This window comes from Pinus tabuliformis, chromosome 4_2 (assembly GCF_031772625.1).
Source record: "Pinus tabuliformis cultivar Carrire ecotype Pingquan chromosome 4_2, CPIR1, whole genome shotgun sequence".
NCBI lineage: Eukaryota > Viridiplantae > Streptophyta > Pinopsida > Pinales > Pinaceae > Pinus > Pinus tabuliformis.
The window spans coordinates 125,175,268-125,190,915 of record NC_142304.1 but is presented as its reverse complement, the minus strand read 5'-3'; positions in this window follow the sequence as shown (position 1 = coordinate 125,190,915).

Sequence of the window (15,648 nt, the reverse complement as noted above, 5' to 3'; positions counted from 1 at the left end):
CCATTAAATTTGGGAAAATGTTTCAAATTTCCTTAAAGAAAATAATGAAGTTGATTTGTTAGTGGAAGTACTAATGTTGCATACCAAGCTGTTACAATTGGCCTAAATCCAACCATCTGGTGTTGTAATAAAACTGTTTGTTTAGGAGAGACAACTTTGCTTGAAGATGACTGAGATGGAGGTTTAGGCTTCTTGAAAAACTAAGGATGAAAAACTAGTTTTTGGACTTCAGGTATGATTTTTTCTTGATATTCAAAGGCTAAAGGATTTGTATAAATGTTGAGTTACTCTTCAGGCTTGGCAGAAATAGAAGGATAAGTATGTATAACAGAGGAAATAAAATCAATTGGTTTCAATTCAGGTAATTTAAGTTCAGGATCTTCTTCTGTATTATATGCTTTTGAAAGGGAAGCAGGAAACTCAAAGGATTCAAGCTGATGGAATAATAATGCAGATTGAAGATTTACTCCTTTAGAGAGGAGTTCTAAAACTTTAGGTGGTAAATATGAAAATTTAGCAGGGATTGAGATTGATTGAAAAGGCTCAATTTGTGACACTGCTTCAGGTGGAAGAGAGGCAGAAGTAGAAGTGGAAGCTAATGATGCAATTCTCACAAGTCTCTCTGGATCTAATAATCTAGAGAAGATATGTGGATTTGAATGAGATCCAGTATGTTTGCATGAAGCGATATTTGATATGTAAAGTTTCCAGGTGAAATATTTTAGCTAACTAACCATTCACCATTAAGAGGTAAGTATAATCGTTGTCCTGGGGAAATAACTTCAAACTTCGTTCCTAGAAAATGACAACAATATGATGTTGTATCTTTGTAGACATTTCTAGGCTGGGGATCTGTTCCAAAGCATATAAGTAAGGGTTTTAATTGAGTTGGATGACCAATGCATTTAACCTTTAACACTTGTATAATCTAGATATTTCTGAGAAGTTCAAAGGGAAAATTTTCATTCATAACAACATAAAATATTTGAATATATTTTGAAAGTGGAAAGGGAGAAGATATGTGATAATCAAACATTGATATTGAATACTAAATCAATCAAATACAATTGGTGTGTGTAGAATAATTCTACAGCCAAACAATATATATTCAAGAGATGACAAAAGGAAACAATTTAAATATGCAGAGGAACTAATTTAAATAGACTATTCAATTAGTTAATCTCTATAAAGATGATAAATTTTCAACGGGCTATTAAGGAAGTTAATACTTAACTTATCCTTACCCTAAATCCTATATTACCTTGAATATATGATGAAAAATAGAGATGAATAAACCGGAAAAACTCACATAAACATAGATGTTATTAAGAGTGAAGTCAAAATGCTTTTAATATCTTCAAAAACTTTCAGATGAGTACAATAATGTCACTCCATCATCACAAGGGTTCAACCCTTCTTACTTCGAATTACAAAATATTTATAGAGTGTAATTCAAAAATATCTAAATATAATACAATTATTTTACAAAATATAATCTTTATCCAAAATGATTTGGATATATCAAACAAATACAATATAAAAATAAACTTTTTTGAAACTAATTGCATATTCAGCACTCTATTCAAGGGTGTTGTTGGTAACTGTTGCCTGAAAATTCTCTTTATGCTCCTTTCATTGTGCTGGCCTTGAAAATGTGCATTCAACTCCTGTTGTTCTGTGTTGGTACCCTGAAAAACTGCATTCAATTTTACTCGATGAGTTCGAGTAATTTGTCCCATCTTTTGTCATATGGAATGGAAAATTTAATTACTTTTCTATATGCTTCGTCCACCTTTGTGTATTTTTCAAAAGTTTTCCTAGTGATAAATAAATGTTGAATTTCATGCTAGATAAATAGATCATATTGTAGGCCATCAATGAATGCTTTACCACTTATGATTCCTTTCACTTTAGCAATTTTTGATGCATCTGCTGCTATTTCATGTAATCTATGCCGATAGTTTTCTAGTGGAGTCAATTGGCGACTAGAATCTCTTAGAGGTGGAAGTCCTTTCTAGTGTAAGATATATATTTTTTTTTTGTGGAATTTCTTTACCTGCGCTTCTAAGTTTTGACATTTATTTTCTAATTTCAACATTAATTTTCTTTTAGTCAAAACTCTTCTTACTTCTAGGACTGTATCAGTCCTATGTACAATTCCTGATTCCTCCAATTATTCTTTAGTATTGGGAATTCAACACTTTGATTATCCTGGGTGCTTCTCCTGGCTTGTGATCTAAGTCTTGTTTTATTTCTGTTATGGTTGAATTGATACAAACCCATATTGTTTTCCTTTGCTTCAGATAATGTCTACGATGTTAGTGATTCATCTTCATATTTTTCAAGTTGTTTGATTAGATTGAAGTTTTTCTATATTTTAGATATATATAAGTATTATCTGATTTGATCTTGTTTTTGTTGAGAAATCAATGCTAGTAGGATTAGGGTTAAATGTCTCTTTCTTGATAATTACTTGTGAATTATGTTGGCTTCTTTTACTTATTTTTTATATTATCTTTCATCAAGAAATTACCAAATTATGTGTGCATGAAGATCACAAAAACACAAGACACAATATGTAGGTGCTCTATTAGGGAAAAACCCTTATCTAGGGGAAAACCCATTCAAAAATCTCTTCCTTCAATAGTTTATCTTGAGACTCTTCAACCTAGACACAGACCTCCTCCACACCAAGCCAACCTCTACTTCTTTGATCCAACCTTTGACCTAGCAGCAACAACACTTCAGCCCTTGCAACTTTTACTTGGCAAGTTTTAGCATCAGCAGCAGCTTCGACCTTGAAAAGGAGACTTCGATCTCCTAAACTAGCCCACACGAGAGAGAGAGAGAGAGAGAGAGAGAGACCAAAACTTCGATTTTGTCCTTCTCTTCCTTCTTGGCCAAACTCACACTCCTTTTAGCCTCCTTCTTCACCTTCACACTTTTCCTAGCTTCCAGCTTCTAGCTTCAGATATCAAACTATGTGTGAGAGAGTGAGATGCTTCAAATGAAGTCGAATTGCCTTGTATATATAACCTTCCAATGAGGTTGAATTTCCTTCCTTGAGGATGACTTGGTGTGTTGGTTACATAATTCATTTGTTATTCAACAATAATTATTTTTAGACTGTTCGAAATCCCAAGAAGGGTCTCATAAAATATAAAATGACTCTAATGACTCTTTATTAATCCTATGAGTCCACGATGGGGAATTTGACTAATAAAATGATGACTCAAGCATGAAACCCATGCTTTAATAAGTTGTTGTAACAATTATAAAAATTATTTTGACAAATACATTTTATGAATACCGAACCTAGTTACGTTTTTCAACGATCCCTCTTAAATAGGGAGGTATTCATACAAAAGATCTCAAATGTTATGAACTATGAAGAGTTTAGGCACTGCAATACCATGGACTAGATTCCTAACCATGGAAATATTTTCAAGGTCTCTCAACAGTTTAGGCACCACAATGCCACGAACTAGATTCCTAACTAGGGAAATCTATCCAAGTTTGACTAAGATTGACTAAATCTTTCAACCTCTCTAGGTACCACCAGACTTACTTGCTAACCATCAACCTAAGGATATAGGTGTGTATCCAAGGTCAGAGCTCCATGACCATTGCAACCCTTCCTACTTTGGGAACTAGACATCAACATACAGTGTCAGATAGATGTACTCCCAAGGAATGTGTCTCACACACAAGGAATCAACAAATCTCTTCCAAACTTTTATCATCATCAACGAAATCAACAACATCAACTAAACCAAGCATGCTGCTAAGATATTCAAACTTCTTATTTCGAAGAAACTTTGTTAGTATATCAACTACCTAATTGTCTGTCAGGACATAATGTAGCTTCACGATCCAATCCTGCACCAGGTTCCTAATATAGTGGAAATTATTGTTGATATGCTTCATCTTAGCATGAAACATAAGATCTACAGACATCTTGATACAAATTTGATTATCACAATTAATCACAGTAGGATCTAGAGGCTTCTTAAACAAATATGTCATAAGCTTCCTCAACCTTACAACCTCCTTTTCTACTTAAGCTGCAACCATGTGCTTTGCTTAAACACTACTCAAAGCAATGGGATCTTGCTTTCTACTCATCTATGAGATCATGGAAACTCCCAAACTAAAGCATCCATTGGTAGTGATTCTTCCATTGGTCTCACTGCTACCTTAATCATAATATTTTAAGCCAATCAACTTGAATTCTTAGATATTGTAATTTAGGTAGTGATGTATCATGCCATGAAGATATCTCAATATATTCTTGGCAGCTATCTAGTGATCATGATGAGGCTCCAACTGAAACTGACTGAGGATGTTCACAACAAAGCATATATTTGGCATAGTATTTACCATATACATCAGAGAACCTACCAATTGACGATAGGAGATAGAATCCACGAGACTTGAGTTGGAGCTCCTCAACTTATTGAGATTGGTGATCATAGGAGCAGTCATGGGCTTGGAATCCATCATCCCAAATTTCTGCAACAACTAGATGATATACTTTCCTTGCCCAAATATATCTCCCAAAGATTTTTCCATACTTTCAGACCTAGGTAATAATGCATCAATCCTAGATCATTCATCTCAAATTCAGATGCCTGCATCTTCTCGGTTTCTTGTATTCTTCTTTCCACACTAGTAATGAATAGCACACCCACATACAATAGAATAATGACTAGCTTATTATTCACAACCTTGATGTAGAGATTTGGATCAACGAAACTCTTCATGAACCCAATTCTTAGAAGGTATGCATCCATTATTTCATACCATGCCCTAGGAGCTTGCTTCAAGCCATACAAGGCCTTCTTGAGTCTAAAAACACGAGTATCTCTTCCATTTAACTCAAAGCCTTCAGGTTTCTCAATGTATACTTCCTCATTGATGGTCCCATTTAGAAATGTTGTCTTCACATCCATTTGATGGATATTCCATCCCATTTTAGCATCCAATGAAACCCAATTTCTAATGGTAGTATACCTTGCAGTGGGTACAAAGGTTTATTGATAATATATGCCTTCCTTTTGAGAGAAACCCCTTGCAACAAATTTGGCCTTGTATTTATCTATGCTTCCATCAACAACGTGTTTGATCTTGTAGATCCATTTTGAGGTGGAAATAAATTTGTCACTAGGTCTAGGAAAGATTTCCCAAACCCCATTCTTCATGATGGATTGATATTATTCCTGCATAGAATTCTTGCATACTTCTTGATGAGCAACTTCTTCAAATGTAGATGGTTCTACTTCAATTTGTCTTGTCATATAAGTAACATATCCAGAATATTTCTACGGCCTTTTGCTTTCTCTAAAGGTTCCTTTCGCAAATCCATGCCCTTCATCATCTTCAAGAGTATATTTTAAGAAATTTGTCCTCTTCCTTGCGTTCGGTATGACCACAGGTTGAATAGGATTACTCTGTCCTTCTTCCTCTTCTTGAATTGTAGAAGGGTTGTCAGGTTGTACTACTTCTTCAAATATGGGTAGATCTTCGTCATGAGAATCAATAGGAATATCCTTCAATATTTTGTAGGCTCGATTCTCATCAAATATAATGTCCCTGATTACTTCAATGTGTCTCCATTCCTTGATGTAGATTCTACATGCCTTTGAGGAGAGACTATAGCTAACGAAGATCCATTTAATACTTTTACAATCTAGCTTCTTTCATTTTTCCTTTGGAACATGGATATAGGCAGGACTCCCAAAGATTCGAAGATGGTCCACACTTGGATTCTTCCCTGTGATTGCTTCCTTGGGTGTCATATTAGCAAGAATTCTTTGAGGAGTTCTATTTTGAATATATACGACTGTCGTTGCTGCTTCTCCCCATAGAAATTTTGGTAAGTCCTGATCAAGGAGCATTGTTCATACACCTTCTTCAATTGTTGTATTCTTTCTTTCAACCATCCATTTTGTTTGAGATAATAGGGAACAATAAGATCCCTCTTAATTCCTACTTCTTTACAATATGCAATCAATTCTTTAGAAGTGTATTCCCCACCATTTTTGGATCTCAAAGTATTTATCTTTATTTCGGTTAGGGTTTCCACTTCACATCTAAACTATTTAAATTTATCAAATACTTCATCCTTTTTCTTGAGAAGGTAGAGCCATGTCTTTCTAGAGCGATCATCAATAAATTTTACATAGTAAATATTACCTCCAAGTGATTTTTCAGACATGGGCCCACACACATCAGAATGTATGAGGTCTAATATTTCTTTAGACCTTGTTTCACTATTTGAAAATGGTTTTCTTGTATGTTTTCCCAAAGAGAATCCCTTGAAAACTCCTTCATGATCTTCTTTTATATTATGGATTCCATGAACTAGATGTTTAAGAGTGGGAATGAATTTGTAGCGAATATGACCATATCTTCTATGCCATAGCTCAATAGGAGAGGTTTCCATATGAGCTATGGCTTGAGGAGGTGGTGTAATGACTCTATACAAACTTCCTTTATGAACTCCAATAACCCTAGCTTTATCAACACTTGAATATTTTCCCCAAACTAAGACCTTTCCATCAACAAAAGAAACTCTATCCCCTTTATCTTATAAGAAATAAATTGAAAGAAAATTCTTTTTTCAAACTTGAAACATATAGTATGTTGTTGAGATGTATTTTTGCTCCATTCTACAGCTTCAAAGATGTTGATCGCAGGCCTCTAACAACATAGATTTTGTTGTCTCCCAATTCCACTGCATGGGAAGATGGTTCCTTTGATAGAGTTTGTAGTTGTTTACTTTCCCTTGTCATATGCCTTGATGCTCCATTATCAATGATCCATGCATTATCATCATTAAGTGATCCTATAAGTGCAGCTAAGAACCCTTGAATTTTGACCTTGTTGAATAAGTAGTAGACAATCTTCTTGATCCATCTTCCTGTAGAATTGAATCCCATTCTTATCATAGAGGGAGTAATCATTTCCTTCAATCCAATGAAGTGATCTTCAATCTTCTTCAACCTTAGCTTAGAAACCATGTTGAGAAATCAATGCTAGTAGGATTAGGGTTAGATTTCTATTTCTTCGTAATTACTTGTGAATTATGTTGGCTTATTTTACTTATTTGTTATATTATATTTCATCAAGAAATTACCAAATTATGTGTGCATCAATATCACAAAAACGCAAGACACAAGATGTAGGCAATCTGCTAGGGGAAAGCCCCTATCTAGGGGAAAACCCTGTCAAAAATATCTTCCTTCAATAGTTTTTATTGAGATTCTTCAACCTAGACACAAACCTTGATGCAGCCCAGGCCGCTCCTACCAGGATCCTTCCGAGTGTACACTTAACTTGCGGAAGATTGTTTCATGATATTGTAATCTCATGCTTTATAAACCATGCTTGTTCAACACGCAAGCTCTTCACACAATTCCTAAAAGAAACATATCAATAATGGGCATGCGTATTCAATATATTTATATGTATTTACCTACGCACATTCGTAGGATGTTTTCCCCTTGCTTTGATATCGCCGCTGGTTATAGTCTGGCCCTTACTCTAAACACAGGCTCGTATGGATATATGCACCGATTTACCACAGGCTCGCATATATATCTCTGTCCCTATGCTGCTTTCGGTCAATGGATATATATAATTGCAATTGTTCGACCAACCCACGGCTCTATACAATTCCACGTAACCTTCTAATGTGTCGCCAATCCCGCTGTTCGGCGATGCTCAAACCATGACTTCCGCTCCTCCAGAACTGATACTCCCATATACACTGGTTAATATTTCTGTGGTTCCGTTATTCGGCTAGCAAATTCGGAACTTTGTTACGCTGTGGCTCCAAGAGGCTTTGTAAGCCGAGCACACAGTTACTATTCCAAAAGGCTTCCCACGCTAATACAGTCTCGGACTGTCTGCTACAACCACTTAATGAGACTTGGTTAATGCTTCCACGATTCCACTATTCGGCGGTCCACCTCCGCATGACGGACTGGAGATCCATATATGTTACTGCAACTTATGTCGAATCGCTCCTTAATTTCTAGAAGTCTCCATAGTGATAATAACTTCCAGGTATAACAGAGATGGGGATTCAAGCAATCTGCGAAGACATCATTCAATTCAAGGCGGTATATTATCACACAGAATGCAAGCGGATTAATGATTAACACACATAGCAATGGCGCATTGGGAAAAATATATCACACCCGCACTTCATTCAATTTCAACATTATAAAACCTCAATTTCTGCAACCATGTGCAGATCCATATCTCAGAATTTAATAAATGCAAACATGATAATATCAATTGAAGTCAACATACTCATATTTACAGTAAAACAAAATTCACACAGAGTTTTCTATTCACGGCCAGATATGCAATTCTATGGCCTTTTTACAAACTGCCAAAGGCTCCCAAGGAGAATCCTTGCTCACTCCCCACACACCCTCTTATCCCAGCTCATTAATACAGGTTCGATGATTGACTGATATTCCGGTCCAACACAGCTATATTTGCCACAATCGGCGGTCAGAACAGCTATATAACACATATATATAACAATTTACCAGATTTCATGCGATCTGAATCAAGATTGCCCACGAGGAATTGGCGTTGATACGCTCCAAGGTATTAACTGTCAGAGATCTTCAGTTTACAAATAATTGCCACCAGAATCGCCCCTTCTTTAGCTTCTGTTATGATAATTACCGAATATGAGTGGCGGTAAGGATTTGTTCCGATGCTATTGTGGATTCCATGGCCAGCTCTTCTGCGCAGAATCCCCTCGCTGGTTACAATTTGTCTACATATTTTCCACTAATTACTCTAACAGATATATAAGCTAATCTTCCATAAATTTATTCCAACAGAAACATTTTGATGCGCCTAAAAATTCAAATACTAAATGGAGAGATTTTACTTATTACAATAACAAACTAATTATGAAATCGACTCTCATAGTAATACTAAAATCAACAGCAAATGAAATCCAATTTGTCAAGCCACAACATGTGGGCAATTTCCCACATTGCTGGCCAGTTCCGATGCTCCTGCATCAGACTCCCGGGGAAGAAAACTGATCTTGTAGTTGATCCCCATTCTCTGTAGCTCCGCTGACGTCCTCTACTGGTTCCTCTTTCCACTTGGTCAAATACTGATAATGAGTCTGACTCCTGGTTCGCTTTAGCGCTTTCTTTTTCCTTTTTCCTGCTTTGGGCTTTCGTCTGTTATGGCGTCTCTTTGTGGTTCTTCTTCTGGCTTTTAGTATAGGTACCATTCTGCAATACATGACTAAATCACCTGTTTGGAATTCCTTTTTCCGCCTCCTCATATCTGCTCGCTGCTTGTCTTTGCTACTGCATTCCTGCCATCTGCTTTTGACATCTCCCTCAAATATGCTTCTAGGAGTTAGCCAATTCACATCTACTTGGATTTTCTTCGGATCCAATTTCAGCTCTTCTTTAGAGACTGCATATTCCTTCAAATCTTCATTCTTCACCCTGATGGTGATTTTATATAAGGCTCGAGAATTTGAATTTATGCGCCATTCAACTTCTTTCTTCGGACTGAGTGCTATTGGCATAGCACATGGATTAAGGCTTTCACTGATTAGCCATTTATCCATCAACTCTTTCACTTGTGTTCCAGCTTCGACATTTTCCTGCATTACCCTGTAGGCTACTTTATTCGGCAAACTGACTCCAGGTATTAGATCATTATGGTGGCTAATACTCCTGATGGGTAACAACTCATCCACAACAATATCAGCAGAACCATTCAATAAATTCTGAATTTCTTCAGGTAAATCTTCTAAATTTGTAGAAGTTAAAATTACCTTGGGTTTTCCAACATTATCAAAATGCATCTCCTTACCCTTCTCATCTTCCTGCAACAGGATCTTCTCATTCATCAACGTGACACTATCTCCAAGTGCTTCTTTATCAACTTCAGCTTTCAATGGCAGTAGTGTATGCTTATGCCCATCTTTCTCCAAAGTATAAGTATTTCTTCTGCCATCATGTATGGCATTTCGATCAAACTTCCAGGGCCTCCCTAGCAATATGTGGCATACATCTATCGGCATTACATCACATAAAATGACATCCTTATAAGTACCAATCTGAAATTCAACTTGACATTGTTCAGTTACCAAAATTTGATGGCCTTTCTGAAGCCACGATACTTTATAAGGAGTGGGGTGTACTGTTCTCTCCAGCTTCAACTTGTCCACCATCTCTGTAGAAACAAGGTTGTCAGTACTACCGCTATCAATTATCAACTTGCAACACTTACCCTTGGACTTACATACAGTTCTGAATAAAGTCTTCCTTTGAACTGGTTCTTTGGCTTCCTTAGCTCCTTCCAGTAATACCCTCTTCAGTAATAGGGACTCTCCGTCTTCTGGTGGTTCCTCTTTAGCTTTAGGTTGAGGAATCTCTTCCTTGGCTTCTGCAACATTCACGTTGCGCTGGTTTGCTGATCTTTGATGAGGACAATCCCATTGTACATGTCCCCATTCACCACATGCAAAGCACCGGACATCTCTTCCTCGCCCTCTGCCTCTGGGCATGAACCTTCCACGCCCAAAATCTCCTCTTTGTGGTGCTCTATTGCTCGCACTCCCTGCCTCATTCTGAGAGTGTTGAACTTTGGATTCAAGTATCCTTCCTTCTTTTGCTGGATTCTTACCTCTGTTTCTCTGGTTTTGTTTGCGCAAGAGTTTTTCCTCTGCCTTCAAGGTTGCTTGATAGGCATCCTCAACAGTTTTCAAACTTTACAGGCTAATCTCATCTTGGATCTCATACCTTAGCCCATTAATATACCTGGCTACTTTCTCCAAATCATCTTCTACATGCCCTGTTCTGATATTTAACCTGTAAAATTCTTCAGTATATTCTTTAACAAACAGTCCTTTCTGCTTCAGATTTTGCATCTGCTTAAAAAGATTCAAATGATAGTCTTTAGGCAAAAACTTGGCTTTCAGTTTGCTTACCATTTTATCCCATTGCTTGATCTTAGATTTCCCCTTTCTCGTTCTTGATGTCTGTAACTCGTCCCACCAGATGGCTGCATGGCCCTTCAGTCTAGTGACTGCAAACTTCACCCTCTTATTCTCCTCAATCTCTTCATAATCGAAATACTGATCTATGGATCTGATCCAATCCATGAGCTCCTCGGCATTTAAACTTCCTTCATACATAGGAATTTCTATCTTGGGTTTGCTTCCAACTTTTGCCAGCATCTTGAGGACTTTGGCAGTTTCATTTTCTTCTCCTGCTTCCGCTTCTTCCTCAGATTCTTCTGAAGAACTTTCAGCTCCCTCATCAGGCGCTCTTCTCTGGGCTGTTTCCATTGTCTCCATTCGTTCACGCAGTCTTCGCACTTCTTCTATCAGGATTGCATTTGGTTCTGGTCTCCCTCGACCAATTCCTCTCCTTGGCGGCATCTTTTGCTGCAAACACCTGCTAGTTTGGCTCCGATACCACCTGATGCAGCCCAGGCCGCTCCTACCAGGATCCTTCCGAGTGTACACTTAACTTGCGGAAGATTGTTTCATGATATTGTAATCTCATGCTTTATAAACCATGCTTGTTCAACACGCAAGCTCTTCACACAATTCCTAAAAGAAACATATCAATAATGGGCATGCGTATTCAATATATTTATATGTATTTACCTACGCACATTCATAGGATGTTTTCCCCTTGCTTTGATATCGCCGCTGGTTATAGCCTGGCCCTTACTCTAAACACAGGCTCGTATGGATATATGCACCGATTTACCACAGGCTCGCATATATATCTCTGTCCCTATGCTGCTTTCGGTCAATGGATATATATAATTGCAATTGTTCGACCAACCCACGGCTCTATACAATTCTACGTAACCTTCTAATGTGTCGCCAGTCCCGCTGTTCGGCGATGCTCAAACCATGACTTCCGCTCCTCCATAACTGATACTCCCATATACACTGGTTAATATTTCTGTGGTTCCGTTATTCGGCTAGCAAATTCGGAACTTTGTTACGCTGTGGCTCCGAGAGGCTTTGTAAGCCGAGCACACAGTTACTATTCCAAAAGGCTTCCCACGCTAATATAGTCTCGGACTGTCTGCTACAGCCACTTAATGAGACTCGCAGTGGTTAATGCTTCCACGATTCCACTATTCGGCGGTCCACCTCCGCATGACGGACTGGCGATCCATATATGTTACTGCAACTTATGTCGAATCGCTCCTTAATTTCTAGAAGTCTCCATAGTGATAATAACTTCCAGGTATAATAGAGATGGGGATTCAAGCAATCTGCGAAGACATCATTCAATTCAAGGCGGTATATTATCACATAGAATGCAAGCGGATTAATGATTAACACACATAGCAATGGCGCATTGGGAAAAATATATCACACCCGCACTTCATTCAATTTCAGCATTATAAAACCTCAATTTCTGCAACCATGTGCAGATCCATATCTCAGAATTTAATAAATGCAAACATGATAATATCAATTGAAGTCAACATACTCATATTTACAATAAAGCAAAATTCACACAGAGTTTTCTATTCACGGCCAGATATGAAATTCTATGGCCTTTTTACAAACTGCCGAAGGCTCCCAAGGAGAATCCTTGCTCACTCCCCACACACCCTCTTCTCCCAGCTCATTAATACAGGTTCGATGATTGACTGATATTCCGGTCCAACACAGCTATATTTGCCACAATCGACGGTCAGAACAACTATATAACACATATATATATAACAATTTACCAGATTTCATGCGATTTGAATCAAGATTGCCCACGAGGAATTGGCGTTGATATGCTCCAAGGTATTAACTGTCAGAGATCTTCAGTTTACAAATAATTGCCACCAGAATCGCCCCTTCTTTAGCTCTTGTTATGATAATTACCGAATATGAGTGGCGGTAAGGATTTGTTCCGATGCTGTTGTGGATTCCATGGCCAGCTCTTCTGCGCAGAATCCCCTTGCTGGTTACAATTTGTCTACATATTTTCCACTAATTACTCTAACATATAGATAAGGTAATCTTCCATAAATTTATTCCAACAGAAACATTTTGATGCACCTAACAATTCAAATACTAAATGGAGAGATTTTACTTATTACAATAACAAACTAATTATGAAATCGACTCTCATAGTAATACTAAAATCAACAGCAAATGAAATCCAATTTGTCAAGCCACAACATGTGGGAAATTTCCCACATTTCTGGCCAGTTCCGATGCTCCTGCATCAAACCTCCTCCACACCAAGCCAACCTATCCTTATTCTATCCAACATTCGACCTAGTAGTAACAACACTTCGACCCTAGCAACTTCGGCTTGGCATCTTCCGACATCACCAACAACTTCGACCTTGACAAGGAGACTTCGATCTCCTCAACTAGCCCACAAGAGAGAGAGAGAGAGAGAGAGAGAGAGAGAGAGAGAGAGAGAGAGAGAGAGAGAGAGAGAGAGAGATACCAAAACTTTGATTTTGTCCTTCCCTTCCTTCATGACTAAACTTGCACTCCTTTTAGCCTCCTTCTTCACCTTAACAATTTTCCAAATTCCAGCTTTAGATATCGAACTATGTGTGAGAGAGTGAGATGCTCCAAATGAATTCGAACTGCCTTGTATATATATCCTTCCAATGAGGTTGAATTTCCTTCATTGAGGCTGACTTGATCTTCTTGAGGCCGATTTGGTGTGGAGGTTACATAATTCATTTTGGACTCAAAATTAATTCTTTTTACATTTTTTCTAAAGTCCAAAATGATCTCATATTATATAATGACTCTTTATTAATCCTAGAAGTCCACAATGGGGAATTTGACTAATAAAATGATGACCCAAGCATGAAACCCATGCTTTAATAAGTTATTTTAACAATAATAATAATTCTTTTGACAAATACATTTTATGAAGACCGAACCTAGTTACATTTTTCAATTGTTTTCCTCCATTCTATGCAATGCTTCTTTTAGCTTATCAATATCCATATTCCTTAAGGATAAATCTCCCATGGCCTTTGATAATTTTTCTGTTGTTTCCTCATTGACTACCTCTATCTGCACTGTAGATGTTCCTGCACTTGTTTGCTATTCTTTTTCCTTTAGCAGGCTTTCCATGTCGACCTCCATTTTCTGAATTTGGATGTTTTCTTCCACAATCATTTTCAACATGTTCTATTTGTCTTTTTCTAAATATCCTACTTATTTTTCCGATGGATGTTCTATTGTATGCAGTTTTAGCTTTCTAATTTCTTGAATATCTGCATTTCTTCTTTTGATTATTTCTTCAACAACATGGACATCACTAGGATCCACTCCTAGATTTATCACCAAATCTTCTAGCCCCTTTATTCTAGTATCCTTGGCTAGGGAAGACATTCTTTCCAATTTAAGTTGTGAATGAATATTATTTAAGGAGGCTTGTAGCTTAGAAGTTGTCATGGTTGAGCTTGTCAATGTAGAATAAATAATTTTTCCTACTTGTTTGTGGAGATCAATTTGATCTATAGGGTGTATCTGCTTAGTATCAAAAGAAAACACATAAGATTTATAATAATCTTCACTCTTATGAATTGGTACTTTTGGCTCAAGGAATGCCAACTGGAATTTCCCTTTATCAGGGTCTAGTGCAGATAAAAGTCTGTGTTGAGTAGTGGAATATTGTTTCCAAAACTCAACATAGGTGGAGGTTTTGAGTGCTTCATTCTTTCTCTTCATCTCCCTAAATCTTGCAAATATACTTTGTTGTCCTGAAGATGGAGAAACATGAGAAGTAGGATAATCAATAACTATTTATCTAGTTTGCTAGAATGAAAAAGAAGGCTCGCCTCATAACACTACTGTAGTTTTTTCTTCTGAATTTATTCTTTCTGATGACTTGTCTTCTATTATTGATTTTCTTATTTTGAAAACTTTGAAACGAGTTGATTTAAGTGTTGAACTTGTAGGTGACACACTTTCTCTTGGTTATTCATGCTGGAAATACTGAGAGCGGGGTGAATCAATATTTATTTTCAATTGTTATTATTACCAGTTTAGATTCTTTACAATTTTAATCAAAGAAATGATTTTATTAAATATAGAAAAATATTTAATACAATATCTGATGAGTTTTTCCAAGCACCAACTTGGACTTTGATGAGGCTCCAATATCTAGGGCTCCGACCCTATCTTACCAAGGCACCAACCTTGAATTTTGGAGCACCAACTCCAAAGACACCAATCCTTCCAATTCTAAGGCCCGAACCCCAAGGGCTATGACCCTATAGATTTACTCTGTCAAGAAATGTTTGATTGTATTATACTGCTTCCAAGGAATTATTTACAAAAACCTGTCCTTGTAGTATTTGCAACAAGTCGTTGTCTATGCTATGGCTTCACTTCGGGTCCGATCCTTCCAAGATGAATTAGGTCAAAATATTGACCTCTTGCTCTGTCTTCTGCTTCCTTCTGCACTCGGCCTTCAACTTCTAATGTACCTTCTGTGTCTTCTTGAAGTTCGACTTATTTTGTACCTTCTATGTCTTCTTGACCTTCAACTTCTGCTCTACCTTCTGTGTCTTCTTGACCTTCGGCTTCCTCTGTCTTTTCAAGTTCATGAGTTGTGAAGTTTTTAATTCTTCTTTGTGCCC